Source organism: Bolinopsis microptera, chromosome 2, assembly GCF_026151205.1.
Source record: "Bolinopsis microptera isolate Bmic1 chromosome 2, MBARI_Bmic_1.0, whole genome shotgun sequence".
NCBI lineage: Eukaryota > Metazoa > Ctenophora > Tentaculata > Lobata > Bolinopsidae > Bolinopsis > Bolinopsis microptera.
Genome location: NC_087073.1, coordinates 21,988,166 through 22,004,482, shown reverse-complemented (window position 1 = coordinate 22,004,482; position 16,317 = coordinate 21,988,166). Strand labels below are relative to the sequence as shown.

General features: G+C 37.0%; 1 protein-coding gene across 1 annotated transcript in view; it reads right to left on the bottom strand.

Annotated features, from left to right (window-relative positions):
- The window catches only part of LOC134826595 (papilin-like), a 59,074-nt gene extending 43,766 nt beyond the window's left edge, over positions 1–15,308 (bottom strand). The window contains exon 1 of the mRNA XM_063839026.1: positions 15,299–15,308. The gene's annotated coding sequence lies outside the window, so the exon portion shown is untranslated. The remainder of the gene's footprint in view (positions 1–15,298) is intronic.
- Between the last annotated feature and the right edge of the window lie 1,009 nt (positions 15,309–16,317).

Here is a 16,317-nt window from a genome sequence, read left to right as displayed (position 1 = left end):
TACCAGTAGTACTACCGGTACTACCAGTACTACCAGTACTACCAGTAGTACTACTGCTGCTACTTCTTATCATCTCTACTAACGCACAATGTAACTAAAGTTTGCAATATTATCGATCAGTCGAACATTTCACCAGTTGACGTATGTGTGGGTCCAGTAATCACATAGAGTAGTCCTAAATGCGACATCACAGTTAGTTTGTAGTAGTTCATAAGCTCATTGTCAACTCTAACCTGGGATTTAGCTGTGATGTCTGCTATTTTTGACATGTCGAGATTTCTAGCAGTCCTGATTCAAAGAGCAGACAGTTTGAACTTTGAACAGTATGGTGACATTACAAGGGAGAGGGAGAGTATTCCAAATTTCAACACCAGCAAATACCAAAATCACGACATTAGTCAGTGCGTTACCGTGCTAGCAGATAGCAGCAATAAAAACAGGGTAAATACCGAACAGAGACCATTCAGAATGTCAGATTGAATAATGTGCATAAATTAAAAGTGATATACAACTTACAAGATTGGACTAAACAGTTGAATCGACAAACAATTGTACCTCAAGGAGAGAAGATATGCTGTTAAGTAAGGTGATCACTGTAATTTTGAGAGGGGTCCAGAGAAGAAAGGAGCAAGGGGCTAGCACACAGCATGAGTTAGAAAACAACCGAGAACCAGTATCTTCTCTGGTTTTGATGGCCAAATTAAACATACAAATGCAGAACATATACAGCAAATTATGCAATTCCACATCCATCACAACCAAATCGTGCATACAATCCAAGGATAGGCTTAAAATCGATCAGAATATCAGAACTTAAAAACTCTCAAAATTCTAAGCATTCCCTGCATAGCATTTTAGTGAACTGTGAAAGATAGTCTTTTACTTATCATTTTTATTAAATCACTTCGTTAACTATAATTGTTAATTTATTGTTAACAAAAAAGAAGAAAAAGCTGGTTAAACAGCAGTTAAAAATGTGTGTAAAAGAATACGTTTTCTCTTAATCTTCTTCCTCTCTGTGTAGCATGATCCCTCACAATTCATATTTACTACTGGTGAATGGTTTGTTGCGCGACAGAACATGCGTTATATAACCTGATGATAACATTTCTCCATTCCTTGTTTTTACAGGATAATTTTCAAAAATAGTAAATAGTTAATTGATCATTTAGTAGTAAATGGAGTATGGCAAAAAAATTGTTAATTATGAACTGAATCAGAAAACAAATATAATCAGTTTTTTTAAAGAGGATGGGTCAAAGATCACGGTTGGGACCATAATTATAAATGTCAGACTTGAGCCTGAACTTGCCAATGTAAAGTGCTCCTGTACAGAAAACCCAACAATAACCCACTCTATAGATCAATGCTCAATCACTTACGAATATCATTAAACAAAATGATCAAGACTATCTAGCATATCCTGCATGAGGAGAAGTTTAAGGGGGCCGGGGGTCTTCATCAAAATTCTCTCGAAATCGACTTTATAGTTGTTTCTGAAGAGGGGAGTGATATCGATCAGCTGCTTTTGGTCCCATGGAAAAATATTGTTCCTAGCCGAAATTATCGCTGGTCAAAGGTCAGCGCTTATGTGTAATTGTATTGCGCGAGCGATTTTCAATCACGCGTTCTGAAAATCTTCTTCTACATTTTTTGAGCAATCACCCTCAAACTTTCAGGATATGTTCTTAGGATCAGTTAGAAGAGAACTCTAGAACCAGAATTTGGAGACAGGCCTTTAATGATTTTTAATTCGATTTTGAAAATCTTGGACCTTAGTTCAGCAACTGACCATATTAGGAGCTGGTAACTCCTGATATGGAGTTACCCCCCCCCCCCCCCCTGCCAAAAAAAGCGCCCCTCCTTCTTAGTAGAAACGTAAAATTGGACAAATTAGGTGATTTTAGATAGGATATGCCGCCCTTTGTTACGCCACTGGTGCAATGAGCCAACAGACAGTCCACTAAAACAGCTGTCCTGTGGCTACAACCAGCAGACATTCAAGAAGCAACACTGGAACTCAGTATATAACTACAACACATCACACAAGCACAAAGGTCGAATAAAAACACTTTTAAGTTCAATTCCCACACAAGTTCCTTCAATCACAATAAACTGAGAAACAGCACAGAGCTATCTTAGAGAGAGTGTGGGAATTGAAGGAGAATAATACTACATACAATCTGAAAGTAAAAATGTTCCAGTATAGCTACCTCTTTAAAGGCAATACCTCTCTACCATGCCTCTCTATATCGGTATACAAGACCTTTTATTTTCCCCCAAACATTAGAAAATCAAACAATATATACAGATAAATTCAGCAAGGGTAGTTGTCTAACTCTATAAGATTAGACACCCTAAAATGTAATAAAAACGGTACAAATTAAAAAAAACCTGGGTAAAAAATAAAACCCTTTGCAATATATTAGGACACAATGAAACTACCGGACCACGATTACAAATTGGACTGGGATCTGGCAATACTACACCTTAGTCCAATAAAATATGACAAAGTAATCTGTATAACTAGACTTGAGTAAAAGTCTGAAAGAATATAGAAAACAAAATAGTAAAATACAACTGTCCCAATACAACCAAAGAAATAGATCACGGAAAAGGTAACATACTATATAAATGGTCAACTGAGAATAAAATCCACAAATTCACATCACAACAAAAAGCAGTTTAGACCACCACTTAACAAGCACTCCATGACCTTTTAATGTTTAGGAGTGTTGATAAGGTTAAGGTCCAAATCACTTATCGCTGTGAGCGGAAAATTTTTTGTACCTCTAAAAGACACCCTACAATTACAACTCTAGTAGTAAATTAAAATTGTAAGTATATGAGTAAGCTAAAAGCTTACCAATTTTGTTAAAATTGGATCATGGGAAGGTTATAGTCAGTGTAATAAGCGCCAAGCGCGAGCACAGAACTTTTTTCTCCGATTTCGATAAATTTGGTACCAAAAGTTGTCTAAAAATGTGAATAAAATAAATCCACCGTGTAGCAATTTTCGCTAAAAATGCTACACCGACACGGCGCTTGTTCGCCGCGCGTGCTTTTTTCGCGCAAATTTTTAGTTTTTGGCCTATAACTTTCAAATTTTCAGTTATTATCACGTAATTATTATGGCATCGTAATAACAAATAAGCTCATCGAGACCAAACTTTTGGTACTAATATTTTAAGATTTAAAGAAAAATTATTTTTAAAAATCTGTAATCTGAACACAAGGGTCCCCCCTTGTGTTTGATTCACGATGTCAATCCTTCACAGCTCGGTGAGGCACAGTGGTGCATTTCGCCGATCTACCGAAGAATTATTTGATGCGCGGCGCGACCCAGTAGTGCATTGCGCTACAACCCTTGTGTGAAATTTTGACCAAATTTTTGAAAATTTTTGTGCTTCAAATATTATAATTTTGGTACTAGAAGTTGCGTCCGACTAAGCTCATTACGATCCTGTATGAATTATTTCAAAATATTCAATATGTTAGGAGTTATAGGCATTTTAAGCAATAAATTACCCATTTTTCGTCCTTTTTACACTGTTGCGATGCACAAAAGGCCCACATACAACTCAACGTTATCGTGCTACACGGTGAATTTTCATTATTCACACTTAGAGGCAACTTTTGGTACCAAATTTATCAAAATCAGAGACAAAAAATTTTGTGCCAACTCATGGCGCTTATTACTCAATACGCATTTTTTTTCAAATATATCTTTGTATGTTGTAGGTTTACAGCCTACCAGGACGCTCGCCGAGTTGGAACAAATATTTTACAAGTATCACCTGTTAAGAATTTTTATGCTGGCCGAAATTAACGCTAAAACACCATCCTACAGTCGGCACGCGCGGCTCACTGTCGATGGCGCACTACCTATCACTATCATCATGCTACTTTTAACACTTTACTTACTGGGCCGCGCTCAGCCTGTCATTCCGCCAAATCTTTATTTATGTTAATGAACATAATAGCCTGGGGTCCTCAGGTAACACTTTACCCATTGATTATAAGACTGAGAGTTTTCCCAGCAGACCTTACCGGCTAGCGATATTACTGCAGGGTGATCGCCTTTTCACAGCTTGTTGAACTCCGCGCGCGCTCGCCCAGGAAAAGTTACTGGCTGGTGGTGGTACTAAAGTTGGTTTAATTTAAACAGACGGCTCGACCTCGCGCGCGACATCAAGCATGATTTGCACGCGTGGCGCATTCCACTGTTCAAACAGCTAGCACGTGACACAATTCAGCCAATCAGAGTACAGGAATCCGCAAAGTTAAAGCTGTGTACTTTTATAAGGCCCAAAATAAGACTTTTCGCGATAATTCAAAATCTACATTGTTTTGAATTTTCCCCCTGGGGGGGGGGGGGGGGGGGGGGGAACGTTATTTTTGAAAGGCGAACATTTTGTTGAAAACCAGACGTTTCTATCTTTTTTATTTTCGAAGTTAGGCCCCTACCAGTAAGGGTTTCTGGGCGTTAGTTCATTGCATTTGCACGCTTAAATTATTCCAAGAATGCAATTGTGAATTGTACCACGTACCATGTGATACGATTCAGCCAATCAGAGAACAAGAATCCGCAAAGTTAAAGTTGCGCAGTTTTATAAGGCCTAAAATAAGACTTTTCCATTTTCGCGATAATTCAAAATCTACATTGAGCCAACTTTAGTTTTACGAGACGGACATTTTGTTGAAAACCAGACGTTTCTATTTCTTTTACTTCCGAAGTTAGGCCCCTAACGGTAAGGTTTCCTGAGTTATTTCCTTTTACTCGTACGCCTGTAGCTCGCCTGTCATTGATACTTATGAAAATACAGTACGTTTATTAACGGGTGATACTCGTAAAATATCTTTTCCATATATTGGACCGTCGACGATCAGTCCAACTCGGCGCGCGTCCTGGTAGGTTGTAAACCTACAATACGTTTATAACGGAGGTCACATGACCAACACCAAGCATCCATTGGTGATTGGTATGTTAAGAAATTGCCACGTGATACCCATGCCAGATGCCCAAATGTCCTGCACGCTACCTGTCAAATGGAAGGCCTCTCATTCGACAATGAACACTTTAGAAGGTGTGAAAAATCAGTTTTTCGGTATTTTCGACTTCTTAATTAACTCGAAATTTCAAATGTTTGGTCGCAAACGGTAAATATCACCGTGATCTTGAGCCGTGCTGTAAGTATATTATAACATATAAAACTGCTGACAAAATCAAAACTCGTGCCTTCGGCTCTCGTTAGGTCAGCAGTTCTTTAACTAACCTTACGAAACTTTGTCATACGTTGTATGACCCGCCGCGCACTCGTGCGCGGCTCCCCCTGTATCGTAAAAGCTCTAAAGTTTTCACTATAGTGAAACGACCGTGGGAGTCACAACGTGATACAAACGAAACTAACATTCGATCGTATAGCATCGAATAAATATCTATAGGCTAAGGAGAAAGAATGAATCAAATTAACTACGCAGCCAAGCAGCCAGTGATTACAAATGAGGCAGGACAGGCGAAGCCTCACTTGACGATCACAATCCTCGGGAAGAGACATCTTTAAAACGTAATATTTGCAGTTGCAATACTGAACAGTGCAACACCTAGAGATCTGAAAGTGAATCAGATTATGCTACGCTTTTCCACTTAAGCTAACATATTATGTCTTTAAATAACAAGTCTAACATAATATTTATTTACTGGGCGGCGCTCAGCCTGTCATTTCGCCGAATCTAGCTATTTATGAAAATAAAATCCCCAGGTAATATGTTATAATATATCTCTAACGCTATTTTTTTACTGGGCCGCGCTCAGCCTGTCATTCCGCCAAATCTATATTCGGCCAATAATAATATTCTATTATGTTAATAATATTCTATTATGTTAATGAACATAATAGCCTGGGGTCCTCAGGTAACTATTTTTGTGATCAAGATGCCGGGTATAGTGTAACTATAAATGTGGAAAAATGTATACCGAAAAATTAAAAACATTATTTGATATATATATGACACTAATTCTAAATTAGGAATGTTGGTGCAATTAAGATTCCTTTATTAAATGTGTGATCTAGTAACTCGATTAGGCTTGCCATAAACTAGTAACGACTTAAGATGTTGCACTGAAGCTTTGCTGTGCGTCTCATTTATCGGTACAGTTAAGCTCATACGTTGCCGCGGTACTTTTTCCACCTACCATTCTACGAAAAGTATAATTGTTGAAACATGTTTTCAACATGACCCTTTGTAAACATTGTATTTGTAAACCTTGTACCTGGTTGGTGGTGGTAGTTTGGGATAGGGTTGCTATTATCTGTACAATATTTTTTATTGCGATAATCAATACATTTTTCAAAATTATCGCGATAATATCGGTTATCGACGATAAATTTGGCAAGATAATAGAAGTAATATTTTTCTGCACTCTGCATACTTGAATTATGCTCCTATGCTATGTAACCTTGTTAATGTTACATCATCATTTTATACCTTATCAGACCTTGTTTGGGCGGACATTAAATGAACGGACATAATTATGAACGGACATCAATATGAACGCTAGAAGGCATTCACAATTCAAAACCATCAAAATTCCGAATCTTTTTCATTTTTTTGACGTTTTTTTATTTCAGTAAATGAACTGTTTCATTACCTTCCCTGAGTAATATGAACTAAAACAACGTCGGATAATGTCCTTGGCAACACGATTTACCGTAATATCTATAGGCTCAGAGGCTGGAACAAGTTTCTCATGTTGGCGGGGACTAGCTCATGAACTATGATGTTGATTGCCATAATTTCGGTGACTTTTTCCGCCAAGTGACCCTTGAAAACACCATATTGATATACTAGTAAAGTTATATTTTTTTAGAAAAATTTTGATGGTGTACAGTGTAAGCATAGTTCGAAGTGTCTCTATTGCCAAATTGCTTCCGGCGTTTTGCACGAGCAAAATGTTCAAAAATGTTTGCCTTCGGCAAACTTTAACTGTACGGTACTACTAGTACTACTTAAGTATTGAAATTTATGATACCTTTCAAATTCTGACTGTGGCGCACAGAAAATCATTCCTAAGTTGATACTCCCCTGAATTATCTGCTATTACATCTGAAAATTGCGAGGTATCTAGGGGTATAGTAGGACGATTCCCGCACTATATAGATTATAGAGACAGAACTATATAAGATTATCCGGTTGGTAATGGTATGGTACGTGTTTGGTATAGTACGTGTTTGGTATAGTACGTGTTTGGTATAGTACGTGTTTGGTATAGTACGTGTTTGGTATAGTACGTGTTTGGTATAGTACGTGTTTGGTATAGTACGTGTTTGGTATAGTACGTGTTTGGTATAGTACGTGTTTGGTATAGTACGTGTTTGGTATAGTACGTGTTTGGTATAGTACGTGTTTGGTATAGTACGTGTTTGGTATAGTACGTGTTTGGTATAGTACGTGTTTGGTATAGTACGTGTTTGGTATAGTGGTATAGTACGTGTTTGGTATAGTACGTGTTTGGTATAGTACGTGTTTGGTATAGTACGTGTTTGGTATGGTACGTGTTTGGTATAGTACGTGTTTGGTATAGTACGTGTTTGGTATAGTACGTGTTTGGTATAGTACGTGTTTGGTATAGTACGTGTTTGGTATAGTACGTGTTTGGTATAGTACGTGTTTGGTATAGTACGTGTTTGGTATAGTACGTGTTTGGTATAGTACGTGTTTGGTATAGTACGTGTTTGGTATAGTACGTGTTTGGTATAGTACGTGTTTGGTATAGTACGTGTTTGGTATAGTACGTGTTTGGTATAGTACGTGTTTGGTATAGTACGTGTTTGGTATAGTACGTGTTTGGTATAGTACGTGTTTGGTATAGTACGTGTTTGGTATGGTACGTGTTTGGTATAGTACGTGTTTGGTATAGTACGTGTTTGGTATGGTACGTGTTTTGTATAGTACGTGTTTGGTATAGTACGTGTTTGGTATAGTACGTGTTTGGTATAGTACGTGTTTGGTATAGTACGTGTTTGGTATAGTACGTGTTTGGTATAGTACGTGTTTGGTATAGTACGTGTTTGGTATAGTACGTGTTTGGTATAGTACGTGTTTGGTATAGTACGTGTTTGGTATAGTACGTGTTTGGTATAGTACGTGTTTGGTATAGTACGTGTTTGGTATAGTACGTGTTTGGTATAGTACGTGTTTGGTATGGTACGTGTTTGGTATAGTACGTGTTTGGTATAGTACGTGTTTGGTATAGTACGTGTTTGGTATAGTACGTGTTTGGTATAGTACGTGTTTGGTATAGTACGTGTTTGGTATAGTACGTGTTTGGTATGGTACGTGTTTGGTATAGTACGTGTTTGGTATGGTACGTGTTTGGTATGGTACGTGTTTGGTATGGTACGTGTTTGGTATGGTACGTGTTTGGTATAGTACGTGTTTGGTATGGTACGTGTTTTGTATAGTACGTGTTTGGTATAGTACGTGTTTGGTATAGTACGTGTTTGGTATAGTACGTGTTTGGTATAGTACGTGTTTGGTATAGTACGTGTTTGGTATAGTACGTGTTTGGTATAGTACGTGTTTGGTATAGTACGTGTTTGGTATAGTACGTGTTTGGTATAGTACGTGTTTGGTATAGTACGTGTTTGGTATAGTACGTGTTTGGTATGGTACGTGTTTTGTATAGTACGTGTTTGGTATAGTACGTGTTTGGTATAGTACGTGTTTGGTATAGTACGTGTTTGGTATAGTACGTGTTTGGTATAGTACGTGTTTGGTATAGTACGTGTTTGGTATAGTACGTGTTTGGTATAGTACGTGTTTGGTATAGTACGTGTTTGGTATAGTACGTGTTTGGTATAGTACGTGTTTGGTATAGTACGTGTTTGGTATGGTACGTGTTTGGTATAGTACGTGTTTGGTATGGTACGTGTTTGGTATAGTACGTGTTTGGTATAGTACGTGTTTGGTATAGTACGTGTTTGGTATAGTACGTGTTTGGTATGGTACGTGTTTGGTATAGTACGTGTTTGGTATAGTACGTGTTTGGTATAGTACGTGTTTGGTATAGTACGTGTTTGGTATAGTACGTGTTTGGTATAGTACGTGTTTGGTATAGTACGTGTTTGGTATAGTACGTGTTTGGTATAGTACGTGTTTGGTATAGTACGTGTTTGGTATAGTACGTGTTTGGTATGGTACGTGTTTGGTATAGTACGTGTTTGGTATGGTACGTGTTTGGTATAGTACGTGTTTGGTATAGTACGTGTTTGGTATGGTACGTGTTTGGTATAGTACGTGTTTGGTATGGTACGTGTTTGGTATAGTACGTGTTTGGTATAGTACGTGTTTGGTATAGTACGTGTTTGGTATAGTACGTGTTTGGTATAGTACGTGTTTGGTATAGTACGTGTTTGGTATAGTACGTGTTTGGTATAGTACGTGTTTGGTATAGTACGTGTTTGGTATAGTACGTGTTTGGTATAGTACGTGTTTGGTATGGTACGTGTTTGGTATAGTACGTGTTTGGTATGGTACGTGTTTTGTATAGTACGTGTTTGGTATAGTACGTGTTTGGTATGGTACGTGTTTTGTATAGTACGTGTTTGGTATAGTACGTGTTTGGTATAGTACGTGTTTGGTATAGTACGTGTTTGGTATAGTACGTGTTTGGTATAGTACGTGTTTGGTATAGTACGTGTTTGGTATAGTACGTGTTTGGTATAGTACGTGTTTGGTATAGTACGTGTTTGGTATAGTACGTGTTTGGTATAGTACGTGTTTGGTATAGTACGTGTTTGGTATAGTACGTGTTTGGTATAGTACGTGTTTGGTATAGTACGTGTTTGGTATAGTACGTGTTTGGTATAGTACGTGTTTGGTATAGTACGTGTTTGGTATAGTACGTGTTTGGTATAGTACGTGTTTGGTATAGTACGTGTTTGGTATAGTACGTGTTTGGTATAGTACGTGTTTGGTATAGTACGTGTTTGGTATGGTACGTGTTTGGTATAGTACGTGTTTGGTATGGTACGTGTTTGGTATAGTACGTGTTTGGTATGGTACGTGTTTTGTATAGTACGTGTTTGGTATAGTACGTGTTTGGTATAGTACGTGTTTGGTATAGTACGTGTTTGGTATAGTACGTGTTTGGTATGGTACGTGTTTGGTATAGTACGTGTTTGGTATGGTACGTGTTTGGTATAGTACGTGTTTGGTATGGTACGTGTTTTGTATAGTACGTGTTTGGTATAGTACGTGTTTGGTATAGTACGTGTTTGGTATAGTACGTGTTTGGTATAGTACGTGTTTGGTATAGTACGTGTTTGGTATAGTACGTGTTTGGTATAGTACGTGTTTGGTATAGTACGTGTTTGGTATAGTACGTGTTTGGTATGGTACGTGTTTGGTATGGTACGTGTTTGGTATAGTACGTGTTTGGTATGGTACGTGTTTTGTATAGTACGTGTTTGGTATAGTACGTGTTTGGTATAGTACGTGTTTGGTATAGTACGTGTTTGGTATAGTACGTGTTTGGTATAGTACGTGTTTGGTATAGTACGTGTTTGGTATAGTACGTGTTTGGTATAGTACGTGTTTGGTATAGTACGTGTTTGGTATAGTACGTGTTTGGTATAGTACGTGTTTGGTATAGTACGTGTTTGGTATAGTACGTGTTTGGTATAGTACGTGTTTGGTATAGTACGTGTTTGGTATAGTACGTGTTTGGTATGGTACGTGTTTTGTATAGTACGTGTTTGGTATAGTACGTGTTTGGTATAGTACGTGTTTGGTATAGTACGTGTTTGGTATAGTACGTGTTTGGTATAGTACGTGTTTGGTATAGTACGTGTTTGGTATAGTACGTGTTTGGTATAGTACGTGTTTGGTATAGTACGTGTTTGGTATAGTACGTGTTTGGTATAGTACGTGTTTGGTATAGTACGTGTTTGGTATGGTACGTGTTTGGTATAGTACGTGTTTGGTATAGTACGTGTTTGGTATAGTACGTGTTTGGTATAGTACGTGTTTGGTATAGTACGTGTTTGGTATAGTACGTGTTTGGTATAGTACGTGTTTGGTATAGTACGTGTTTGGTATAGTACGTGTTTGGTATAGTACGTGTTTGGTATAGTACGTGTTTGGTATGGTACGTGTTTGGTATAGTACGTGTTTGGTATAGTACGTGTTTGGTATAGTACGTGTTTGGTATAGTACGTGTTTGGTATAGTACGTGTTTGGTATAGTACGTGTTTGGTATAGTACGTGTTTGGTACGTGTTTGGTATAGTACGTGTTTGGTATAGTACGTGTTTGGTATAGTACGTGTTTGGTATAGAACGTGTTTGGTATAGTACGTGTTTGGTATAGTACGTGTTTGGTATAGTACGTGTTTGGTATAGTACGTGTTTGGTATAGTACGTGTTTGGTATAGTACGTGTTTGGTATAGTACGTGTTTGGTATAGTACGTGTTTGGTATAGAACGTGTTTGGTATAGTACGTGTTTGGTATAGTACGTGTTTGGTATAGTACGTGTTTGGTATAGTACGTGTTTGGTATAGTACGTGTTTGGTATAGTACGTGTTTGGTATAGTACGTGTTTGGTATAGTACGTGTTTGGTATAGTACGTGTTTGGTATAGTACGTGTTTGGTATAGTACGTGTTTGGTATAGTACGTGTTTGGTATAGTACGTGTTTGGTATAGTACGTGTTTGGTATAGTACGTGTTTGGTATAGTACGTGTTTGGTATAGTACGTGTTTGGTATAGTACGTGTTTGGTATAGTACGTGTTTGGTATAGTACGTGTTTGGTATGGTACGTGTTTGGTATGGTACGTGTTTGGTATAGTACGTGTTTGGTATAGTACGTGTTTGGTATAGAACGTGTTTGGTATAGTACGTGTTTGGTATAGTACGTGTTTGGTATAGTACGTGTTTGGTATAGTACGTGTTTGGTATAGTACGTGTTTGGTATAGTACGTGTTTGGTATAGTACGTGTTTGGTATAGTACGTGTTTGGTATAGTACGTGTTTGGTATAGTACGTGTTTGGTATAGTACGTGTTTGGTATGGTACGTGTTTGGTATGGTACGTGTTTGGTATAGTACGTGTTTGGTATGGTACGTGTTTTGTATAGTACGTGTTTGGTATAGTACGTGTTTGGTATAGTACGTGTTTGGTATAGTACGTGTTTGGTATAGTACGTGTTTGGTATAGTACGTGTTTGGTATAGTACGTGTTTGGTATAGTACGTGTTTGGTATAGTACGTGTTTGGTATAGTACGTGTTTGGTATAGAACGTGTTTGGTATAGTACGTGTTTGGTATAGTACGTGTTTGGTATAGTACGTGTTTGGTATAGTACGTGTTTGGTATAGTACGTGTTTGGTATAGTACGTGTTTGGTATAGTACGTGTTTGGTATAGTACGTGTTTGGTATAGAACGTGTTTGGTATAGTACGTGTTTGGTATAGTACGTGTTTGGTATAGTACGTGTTTGGTATAGTACGTGTTTGGTATAGTACGTGTTTGGTATAGTACGTGTTTGGTATAGTACGTGTTTGGTATAGTACGTGTTTGGTATAGTACGTGTTTGGTATAGTACGTGTTTGGTATAGTACGTGTTTGGTATAGTACGTGTTTGGTATAGTACGTGTTTGGTATAGTACGTGTTTGGTATAGTACGTGTTTGGTATAGTACGTGTTTGGTATGGTACGTGTTTGGTATAGTACGTGTTTGGTATAGTACGTGTTTGGTATAGTACGTGTTTGGTATAGTACGTGTTTGGTATAGTACGTGTTTGGTATAGTACGTGTTTGGTATAGTACGTGTTTGGTATAGTACGTGTTTGGTATAGTACGTGTTTGGTATAGTACGTGTTTGGTATAGTAGTAGTACGTGTTTGAATACTTTTCCCACAACAACGTAATATTATTCATACAGTTCATGTTAATTACTAATTAAGTGATTCGAATTATGTATATATTTAATATTTTACCAAAACCCATAATCATGGGTAGAGTGGACCGCTGCCAGTGTCTCTCTTTCCCAAACAAAAGGAAATGATATTAATTTGATTGACCGTTCTCTAATGCAAAATGATACCGAGAATGAAATCGGTCGCTCGCTTTTCCCATTCATTCACGGCTTACAATCAATCACATGCTGTAAAAATTCCTTTGGGTTGCGTTCGGGTCGATATACCTAGTATTTCGGGATAAGGGTGGTACTGGTAGTTAGTGAATTAGCTGAAGTTTATTGAATCTTTATTGCTGAGTACAGCTGCCTTCGGGTAGTTCTTCTTAATCTATTACAATTGTAAATTAATGGGAAAAGCGAGCGACCGATTTCATTCTCGGTATCATTTTGCATTAGAGAACGGTCAATCAAATTAATATCATTTCCTTTTGTTTGGGAAAGAGAGACACTGGCAGCGGTCCACTCTACCCATGATTATGGGTTTTGGTAAAATATCATCTCTTTTTGATTATAATGTCAGGGTACTTTATAAAGTCGAAATATAAACTGATGTCTTCAACGATTTCGAAATTTTTCCTTTAAAACATTTCCTTGTGTTTAAGTAAGCATATCGGTCTATCACTGACTGAACATAAAACATTATAATCATTCAAGTTGCCATTAAATTCATATATAATGACATTGAACTGTCGTGGTAAAGCAGAATTTGTTCGAAATCATGAATGAGCAAAATTCTCACCGTTCGCACGTGCAAACTTTGAGCGGACGTTGCGTACGCATCCAATACTGAATCGCCGTAAATTTTTGCATAGCGGTATTTTATATATAGTTTGATAAGCGTGCAAAGTTTCAAAAGATTTCAGATAGAACTTGGATCACAACGGGACTCCAAAGTTGATAAAAATCGTGAAAACACCAATTTTCAGTGATTTTAGCAATTTTTAATCAATTTGGGCGTGTCCCCACGTGTGCAACTTTTTGATTTTCAACTTTAAAACTAGCCTAATGCACAATTTATACCTATAGGAAGCAGAACTGAGCTCCACAACCCAAGAGATAGCCCAACACCAGAGAATACTAAATCGCAAAATTGACGTTTTTATAAAATAATTTTTCAAAAAAGCACTAACTTCAAAGGCAAATATCTTTATGAAGGAGTAAGATAAGAAAACTTTCCGGTAGATTTTCAGAATGCTTAAACAAATATCTAAGATGAAAATTTCCTCAGATGTTGAAAAAAATTACTTTTAAATGGTGTTACATCAATTTTAAAAGTTATTACTTTGTCGAAAATCAAGTTTTAAAAACGGTTAACTTGATGACGTCATCAAGGGGTGTTTATGACGTCAAATAATTTTTTTATACAATGTAAACTAAAGTGTAAACGATTATTTTCAAGACCTGTGGTCGGAAATGGCTGTATCTTTTATACTTTTGAATCTGTGGACACTTAAATTTAGGATACAATTGACTACATTTGACTGTCAAAGCGTCTATCCCTGAATATGTATGTATATATCACGACAATCTGTCGTAAAACAGGGGTTCTAGAAAACCCACTTCCCAATGCTCCTGAAACTTGAAACTTTTTTTGTAGTCGATTTGGTCAACGTTTAGACGCCCTGCAAAGTTTAAAATCTCTAACTCAATTTTAACATGGTTTTTAAGGCACCTGAATATGGCAATTTTCGGTTTTTTACCGAATTTCGTATAACATGCTGGCGCGAATTTTGCGCAAATTTCTTAAAAAACCTCCACATAACTATTTCTTATTCCTGTCATCTTTGACATTGAATTAGAATGTTTTGAACTTAAATATACCTGCTGAACTACTTTCGATGAGTCTTAATGCCTGAAAAACAATAAAGGGGTATAATAGTAAAGGGGGTATAATAGTAAAGGGGGTAAATAGTATTGTGAATATAAAAGGCACGGTCATGCTTGCCAGCATTGTGATCAAATTTGCTAAGCCTACTTTCTCTCTCTCTTTTTAGTCACGTAAGCATGATTTCCCTCCTACCCAAGCTCAGGACTGGCTACGTGGCATAATCGGTTGTTTTAGTGTTTTGCTTTTGAGAATGCTGAGTTGCTTGCGAACATAGCTTTTACTTACTGGGCGGCGCTCAGCCTGTCATTCCGCCGAATCTTTATATAATAGCCTGGGATCCCCAGGTAAAGCTTTTACCCAGTCCGCGGACCAGTTCTTGCTCTTTATATCTTAGGGGGACGCCAAATCGTCGTTTGAATGTGGGAAAATTTCGAAAAGAATCTTACGACTGCAGAAAAAAATAAATATAAATAAAATAATTTGTAGTACAAATTATTTTATAAATTATATTATAAAATGAAGCAAGGTCAGTACACACTACACAGTAACTGTGAAGTAATATTAAATTAGAGAAGGTGGAGTTAACGAATTAGTAAAGTAGAATTAAAGAAAAGTAGAGTAGAGTGGAGTGAAAAGTAAAGAAAAGTCAATATAAGATAAACTTGTCACTATATAGTTCTGTCACTATAAAGTGCGTTTTGCACGCTATATTGTGACAAATATCAGCTGTCATTATAAAGTGCTCGTCACTATATAGTCCTGTCACTATATAGTGCGATTACCGGGTAGATTAGGAGGGATTATTTTAGTTTTACGGGAAATTGAATAAAAATTGAATTAAGTAATCAAGCTTTCTTGGAAACGCGTAGCACCAGTATAGACATGGGTTTAAGTATAAGTATAACTTACAAGTAATTATCAGGGTACCAACTACAACATCACGATTGGGAAATTTAATTATTTCTCCCCAAGAATTTTACCTGGTAACCTCGATCGAGGCTTCTCTGTTCATAAACATATTGAATAAATATTGGAATGACAATTGATAGGCCGAGCGCCGCCCAGTAACAAGAATTTGGATAGTATTAATTTGTTTATATGCTCTCTCGTACCACAATTAGAAAGTCTATTATTTTACTCTTAGTTCCAAAAAATTATTTATTTTTTCCTCTCGTAAATAATTGGCACTAATAAATGTTTGCATTGCATTGACACTTTTATTTGTCACTGACACTATACAATATACATGTAGTTAAACTTAAATTATTTCATGTTCAATTCCATTGGAAATAGTTTTCAACCAAAACACAAAATTGGGTAATAATAATAATATAAAGTGCATGGAACGTAACAAAAGTTTCCTTTTTCCAAAGAAAAGGAAATGATATCAATTTAAATTACCGTGGAGGGGGATCATTTAAACATTAAAACATATAAGTGATACGAAAAGATTGTATTAGCAGGAGCTTTCAAAATACATGTGTTAATCGTCTTCTTAAATTACCGT